General features: G+C 42.5%; 1 pseudogene; it reads right to left on the bottom strand.

The window, feature by feature from the left end:
• Positions 1-1395: 1395 nt before the first annotated feature.
• Positions 1396-2625, bottom strand: LOC147420594 (uncharacterized; annotated as a pseudogene).
• Between the last annotated feature and the right edge of the window lie 4994 nt (positions 2626-7619).

The raw sequence follows: 7619 nt of genomic DNA, 5'->3' as shown, positions 1-7619 counted from the left end.
GGCTCAAGTGCTTGAGGATGTTATCGTGTATCAGAAGTTTGTGGGTAGCTTGATCTACTTGGCTATCTCAATACCAGATTTGAGTTATGTAGTTGGCTTGGAGAGCGAGTTTATGCACCTTCCTTGGAAGCCACATTTGGATGTGGTGAGGTGCACATTGTGCTATGTGAGTGCTACCTTGGATTATGGACTCTTTTATGAGACTGGCATAGAGTTGCAGCTCTATGCCTAAACTGATGCAAGGTCTTGGATATCCTGGAGGTTTGATTTGATTGCTCCCTAACAACATCAAGGAACTAGGTTCTCGAGCACAGGGATCTCCAGTTCTATCAAAGGGTATGATGGGTACTCATCTTCTATGAAGTATGGCTAAACGCTCACAAGATCCTTGCCCATGTTTGCTCCCTCATAGTCCACTAGTCACACAAGTGCGGTCCCTGGTGGGGGAGGTTGAGCACCTAGCATAGGTCGTGCCTGTTCTTGAGCTACTAGATTTCTCTCATAGTTAGCCATTGGCTGTCTTGCCTAGTATGAAGATTGGGCAACATGTTGCTCTCTTTCTCTCTTTAATCTAGCAATGTGCGTGCACTCCTGGGTAGTATGGGTGTAGTTCTAGTTACAGGCTTGGCACCACTTCTTTGTCGGATGGTTGTTGAGCAGAGGAGCAAAGCAAGGACAGTCTTCTATTCGATGCTCTCCTCCACATCCCCCACATAGATGAGTTTGTATAGGCATAGGTCTAACGTATGGTTGTTGAGGTCTGTAAGCTGGACGATACATCTGTACAAACCTAATTCCGCCACTCACTCAAGGTCCATATCCCTTGCTGGTGGTATAGTGGTGGAGCATGAACCGTGTCCGGAGCTCTTTTTATCATCAATGTGTGTGCCTAACATATCACAATTGTCGTCAAAGTTCATTGCATCAAGGCAACACACATTGAAATTGTTATGCTTCATGGCGTACAAGTGTGTATGTAATGTCGTGTTTTGAAGCCCCTTTAAGAAGAGACATATAAGATGACCCTGACTCCGTTTTTCATCTTTCGGGAAACAAGTAATTTACTGCTTCAACCGATTTACACAATCCCTAATGCTCTCGTACTCATCTTGTTTGAGGGAGTATATCTTTGCGACTGCATCATGTTGGATACCAATTTTGGTGAATGCCGCTACAAAGTCCTCCTCTAGGCTTCGTGGAGTGGCTTTTACACTCGCTTCCAGGGTTTGAAACCATGATAGTGCTTTTCCTTCAAGAGTTAGTCGGAAACCCTTGATCTATGTGTGCTTGTTAGTCACTTGCTCTGCATGTACAGCTTGCTGAAGGCAGCAATGTGGTCATAAGGATCACCTGATCCGTCATACTCTTTGACTAGATTTTGCAACGTAGATAGTCTCACTTTTCTTGAGTACTCGTCATCATGTCTTCTGTGTGTATCCCGGCCTCTTCCTCTCTAGATCCCATTGTTATGAGGGGTTCTCTAATAGGTTGCGTCCAAACTGTAGCTACCCCTGCAGTCATAGGAGTAGGCTCAATGGGAAATGCAGGTCCCCTAGCTGTTGTTCTTTCTGAAGGTACTGGCCCCATCCTGGTGAAGCCTCTCATTGTGTGTGCGGGTGTTTCTTCGTGCAAGGCTGTCTCTTCTAGTCGGGTGGTAGCTCGTGTAGGCACATCCATGAACAGAGGTTGTCCATGCCATGAGAGCTCTCTAACCTCAAGCCAATCTAGCATTCTATATTCATTTCCCCATTTGTCACTGATGCGGATCCTATTCCCTGCTTGTTTCTCTATCAGTACCTTATGCACCAATGGAAGCTCTAGGCGAGGTAATCTAGTCGTGGTGTAGTATGCTTCCCAACGTCTTAATAGACCTCTTTAATTGAGTCATCTTGGAACACCGTGGACACCAAAATCTCTCGTAATATTTCCCAATGGTTGTTGGATGTATCGACATCAATTTCTCCTTGTTGTTCCTCTTGTCGTTCAAGTGCGTATCATTGAATAGCAGATCCTCCACACTTGAGTGAGTATTCAGGAGGTTGGATGTGCTAGGCAAGTTAGGGTTTAGGGGTAGACCTTCTCTTGTAGTAGCTGCTCCTCTATATGGTTCAGTTAGGTCTATGTTTCCTCTTGGATGAAATTCTCCCATCCTACCCATAATTTTAGGGTATGCAATTATCTCATAACATGCACCGTCTCTACCCATGTAATGCTTCCTTGATCGTTGACCCAAGGTGCCTTGTCAAGGTCTTATACTATGTCGGCTATTTTAACCACGTAGCGTTGCAGTGGGTCTTTAAAAATCTCCACACCTTGAGCATTGGCGTACACGGATTGAAGTTTGGTATTGAAAGCAAGTCCCTCGTCGCCGTGAGTTTCAAATGGATTAATAGAGATGGGACGAGTGGACGTAGAGGCTTGCGGATGGATGTCTCGTGATTCCTTGTGGTCCATGGATACCCTACTTGAGGTTCTTGAGATCATCTCTGACTGGGAATCATAAGAGTCCTCAACAATATTGTCAAGATTTCCTATGGACGGAGTGCTACTGCTTTGGGTAAGCACCCTAGATGCTTCTTTTAACCCTATAATGATTCCAAATTGACGTCTGGATCGCAGCTGCATGTGCGAGATGGATTGATTTAGTGAGGCTTTTGTTTTGTTTTGTTTTGTTTGAGTGTAAAACACTCTTCTCATTCAGTGGAGTTTGAAGCGCAATGCTTTAAAAGCAAAAAGGCGGTCTTGTACTTATGTCGTGAGGGCATGAATCACCCCTCCCCAAGCAATGCTCGAGCGAGCCTCACACCTAGCCACACGCTTTTGTTTCGAACCCCAATAGCAGTGGGAACGAGGTTTGGGAAAAGATAAATTCGACTTAGCCACAAACTTGTTCAACTTTGGTAAAAGTCCGCTCAAATTTACGGGAGAAGGTAAATAATCCTCTTCAAAAAAACCAGGTTTCCCGAGCACTAGGCCGTGGGAACAAGGCTTTTTTTTTTCAATAAATTTTTTGCGTCTGTCGGGCGATGTGAGCACAACAGTTGTCCTTTACTGTAAAAGGAATCGACCACGATTCCAAAAACCGGTCACGATTGAAGGTAGCCTTGAAAAAAAAAACGGATTGAATTTATGCCGATTTAGTTATAAAAACCGGTAGGGGCTTAATTTGTTAAGGGAAAACCGGTTTAGGAGAAGGGTTTCTTTTTCCTTTTTCTCTTTTTTTTAAAAAAAATAAAATATTTCACTGCAACTGGCAACGAGCTTCGACACACAAGCTCTCCCTCCCTTTCACTCAAGCCACGGGCCACGGCTTCAGCAAACAAGCCATCTCCCCTTCACAACATGGGCAGAGTCGAGGACCCATGGGAACAAGTTTTGGAAAGAATCCCCTCTAGGTGCAGAAGTTGCATACATCTCACTCTCTCTCTCTCTTTTGTTTTCAGTTGGCGACGATAAATTTTTCTCTCTCTCTCTCTTGCTTAATCTTTGCAAGAGGCTCACTCTCTCTCTATTTCTACAAGCCACGGGCCTCCTTCTCTCCCTCACTCCCTTCACTTTGCGGGCTTCCAAGCCCTCTCACTAGTGCTCTCTACTGTAGGTATGCAGGCAGCTCCCTTTCTTCACTGTGCAAGCTGCGAGCTAATCTCTCTCTCCCTCTACTATTTTCTTCCTGCACAGAACAAGACTCGAGAAAGGTAGGTTCGGCTAAGCCAAGAACTTGTTCAACTTTAGGAAAATCCTTCTCACCAAAAAAGTGAGAAGACAGCAAAACCCTTTCAAACTTTAGTTGTATTTTTTTATGTTTACAAAAGCAAGTCCTTTCTCAAATTTGAATGGTGAACACTTTTTTAAATCCTCCTGCCTTCAAAAGACTTTTCCACCCAGCCTTACTTTTTTTCTCTCTCTTAGCCTCGTCCTCTCTCTCTCTCTCTCTCTCTCTCTCTCTCTCTCTCTCTCTCTCTCTCTCTCTCTATGAACACCAGAGGTCTCTCTCTTTTCTCTCTCTGCAATTGAAAGCGGGCTCCAAGACCTCTCTTTCTCTTGTGTGCATGACTCCAAGCTATGGCAATCACTCTCTCTCTCCATCGTTTTATTTCCAACATTGTTGCAAGCTTTTATATGAAAGACTCTTTCTATCTCTTCTTGATGCGCGCGACTACAAGCTGGAGGATGAAAACTCTCTCTCTCTCTCTCTCTCTCTCTCTCTCTCTCTCTCTCTCATCTGAGCATGGGCTGCACTAGTCACTCTCTCTCTATTGTTTTGAATTTGAAAGAAAAGACTCTTTCTCTTTCACTCTTTCTTGGGCTATGCGGGCAAAATTATTTCGTGAGAGGTGGGAATGGGTTTTGTTCAAGGTCCTTTGAAAGAAAAAAGGTTTTAAAATAAAACTACCAACCGTTTCCTTTTTAATGAAATAAGTTCTTTTTCTTTCCCTCAATCAAAGCGTGAGTCAACACCTACTCAACCTACTCTTTAATGTGTACGCAGGCGACGGCCTCTCCCTCCCACTCTCTTCTCAGTCAAATGCGTATAGGAAGCTCACTCTCTCTCTGGTTTTCTGACGCGGCTGAATTCTTGCTTCTTTGGACAGCTGCAGGATCCAACGCTCTCTCACTCTTTCATTCAAGCGACGGCCGGTAGGCCCTCTATCACTGTGGACAGCAGGCTGAAACACTCCCTCTCTCTCATGCGCAGTAGGTGAGCAAAGTCTCTCTCTCTCTCTCTCTCTCTCTCTCTCTCTCTCTCTCTCTCTCTCTCTCTCCTTCTCTACAGGCTGAAGACACGTACTCTCTCTCTCTCTCTCTGGTTCTTTAGACAAAAGGCAGCCAAAGGCTCCCTCTCTTGCTCTTCTACAGCGTGCACGGGACAACCCCCCTCACCCTTTTTGTTTCAAGCTGAGAAAAAACCAAATCTTTCTCCTTTTTGATGTGCAGGCAAGCGCACTCTTCTCTCTCTCATGTAGTTGACGGGCAAAGTTCCTCTCTCTTCTCTATGCACGGCAACATGAAAAACTCTCTCCTCTCTATGGACAGAAGGCATGCCGGCCTGAAAAATGTGCTATCTCTATCTCTCTCTTGTGTAATGCCTTTGTTTTGCTTTGTCTCTAACTTTTGTTTTTCATTTTTCTTTTCATTTAGTTTTCAGTTTATGTTTATGTTTTGCTTTTTTTTGTTTATTTTGTTTTAATGCTTTTGTTTCATTCTTTTTGTTTTGTTTCTTTTCTGTTTTCACTTTTTTTAAATTTGTTGATTTTTGTTTTAAAGGTTTGTTCTCACACAGAGCAACGAAACTTCATTGCTTTACTAGAGCTTCTTTCCACATGACATGAAAAAAAACAATGAGCCTTCTTTAGCGGGTCTTCTCACGTACATCATAAAAAGACAGCAAAGTTTAATTAGAGGTCATTCCCATGCTAAGAGAAGAATAAGTCTAAAGCTCATTTAGAGCTCGTTCCCACACAATGTAAGAATGCAACAAGCCTCTTTTTTGTTTCTCAAGGAGTGTTTTCCCACAGATTAGCTTTACACTAGGGTAAAGGGGCCAATATAAAACCACCCCCCAAAGAAAGAACAATGACACCCCCAATAATAAGACAAAGCTGAACCAACTTTGTGCAATTCAAAAGAATGCTCAACGTTCATTTTATTTGAAATGCAACCTTTTCATTGGGCAATGGATGACTTTAACCTTTGTTGGCACCCATGTCTTTCTTTTGGGGTTGGTGTGTCTTCTTTTTCACACCCATTTTTGTTACACAGGAATGCATAAATAGATTTATAACTTTCGGTTCCGATCATCAAAAAAGTTGAGATCAATTTTTTCGTAAAACTCTCAACGAAGCGAATCAAATGAGCTATTGACTGGTTATAATTGGGCTCGGAGATCGGAGATCTAAGCTCCCTCTCTTAGGTGGAGTTGGGGGTTTTACCCTAACCCTTATGTATGCGGTGTATGCATGGGCATGTGTGAATGTGCTTGTGTATGTATTGGTGGTACAATGCAAGTAAATGTGTTCATTAAGTGGTGCGTGTGTGCGCTTTTATGAGTGATATGTGTGTGCATATATATATATATATATATATATATATATATATATATATATATATATATATATATGTTAATGGGTGTATTCATAGTGTGTGTGTTATGAAGTGTATGCATGTGTGAAAACTCCCTTAATGAATTAAAATGAGTGCATAAAACATGTGTACAAAAAGCATGAACAAAATTGATGAGTGGGTAAGTGCTCTCACAACGATTTTAATGTATGTAGCTTGTGGTGTGAGCTCCAACACCCCTCCCCTTGTTTGCCACCCAAGTAGGCACCAAATGAAAGCCAAAAACTTTAATCAAACCTAGGCATTAACTAGCACATAAAAGTGAACAAAACTAAAATCATTTATGCTACTTAACACATAGGATTTAAGCAATAAGAAACGAGCTCGCAGGATCTCTCAACCGCTTAATGACATTATGTGTAAATGGCCAAACAAGGACCATTTGTATTAATAAACTTAGGAGCATCTGAAGCTATGGAAAGAACTAAAAGGTGGGACATGGGAGCCACCTCCACCCACTATTCACACATGCTTCAAACAGGTATGTGGGGAAACAGTAATGGAGTACAGTAAAAGTATTCCTAGAATAGATAAAAGAAAGCTACTGAGATAATTTTTGCGATATCTCAAGGGGAAAATCTATTTTGAGAAAAGCATCCATGTTGCCTCATTAAAAATAGCCTAACAAGAAACTTTTGTTTTTGAAAGTTCTCCATTTAAAGATCGTACAGGAGAGTTTCGATCAAATTACTGAAACTGTCCTCTTGCCTTGTGACTACCTACAAAGGAACAAAAGTCCTTTTGCTAGGGGGAAGAAGACCTTAAGAAGGGCAAAAAGGAATCTAGGGAGGGCAAGCAAGGAGTTCTCCTTGGAGCTCCATAGGCTTATGGAAATTTATCTTCTCTTTCTTCTCATCTATGGCTTCTTACTATGCTATTGTCATTAGGGTATGATCCTCGGCTTTTTGGCCAAGAAGAGGATTCCATGTAGGCCATGTCAAAGACATGGTTCTTCTTCCTCTTGGCTCATGTAGCATTGTAGTCCTTAAGAGTGGGACTCCCTTGTGATCCTTGGCAAAGTTCTTGAGCATATATTTTGCCGGATCCTGAAGTTCCAAAGCCATCTTAATCGAGTTTACATAGAGAAGATGCTCATGATGTTTATATAATCTCTCCCCAAGTGGAAGATCCTTTGTATGGTGTTTTGTTCTTTCAATTTTGTGCCCTTGTGTTCGCCCATGTCAACTGTTATGCTACACATGATGCTATTGTTGATACAAATCATAATTTCCATAAGTTAAATTGAGCAGAGTCTTTACATTGGTATCATTTTTCCCTCTTGTTGAAGAAGGAAATGCTCCAAAGATATTCCACAAAGGTGTGTACTATCGGTTTCTAATTGCACTAGAGACCCCCGCGCGCGGGGGGGGGGGGGGGGGGGGGGGGGGGGGGGGAGCCCTTGTCTTAATAATGCACCTTTTTGGAGGATACTTATGGTTTTGTCATTATTGAGCATGCAAAAAGTCTCCAAAGACTAGTCATTTGGAAGGATGTATTGT

Source organism: Adiantum capillus-veneris, chromosome 28 (assembly GCF_014529385.1).
Source record: "Adiantum capillus-veneris isolate H3 chromosome 28, ASM1452938v2, whole genome shotgun sequence".
Taxonomy (NCBI): Eukaryota; Viridiplantae; Streptophyta; class Polypodiopsida; order Polypodiales; family Pteridaceae; genus Adiantum; species Adiantum capillus-veneris.
Note: the sequence above shows the minus strand (reverse complement) of the source record. Positions and strands in the feature narration are given on the sequence as shown.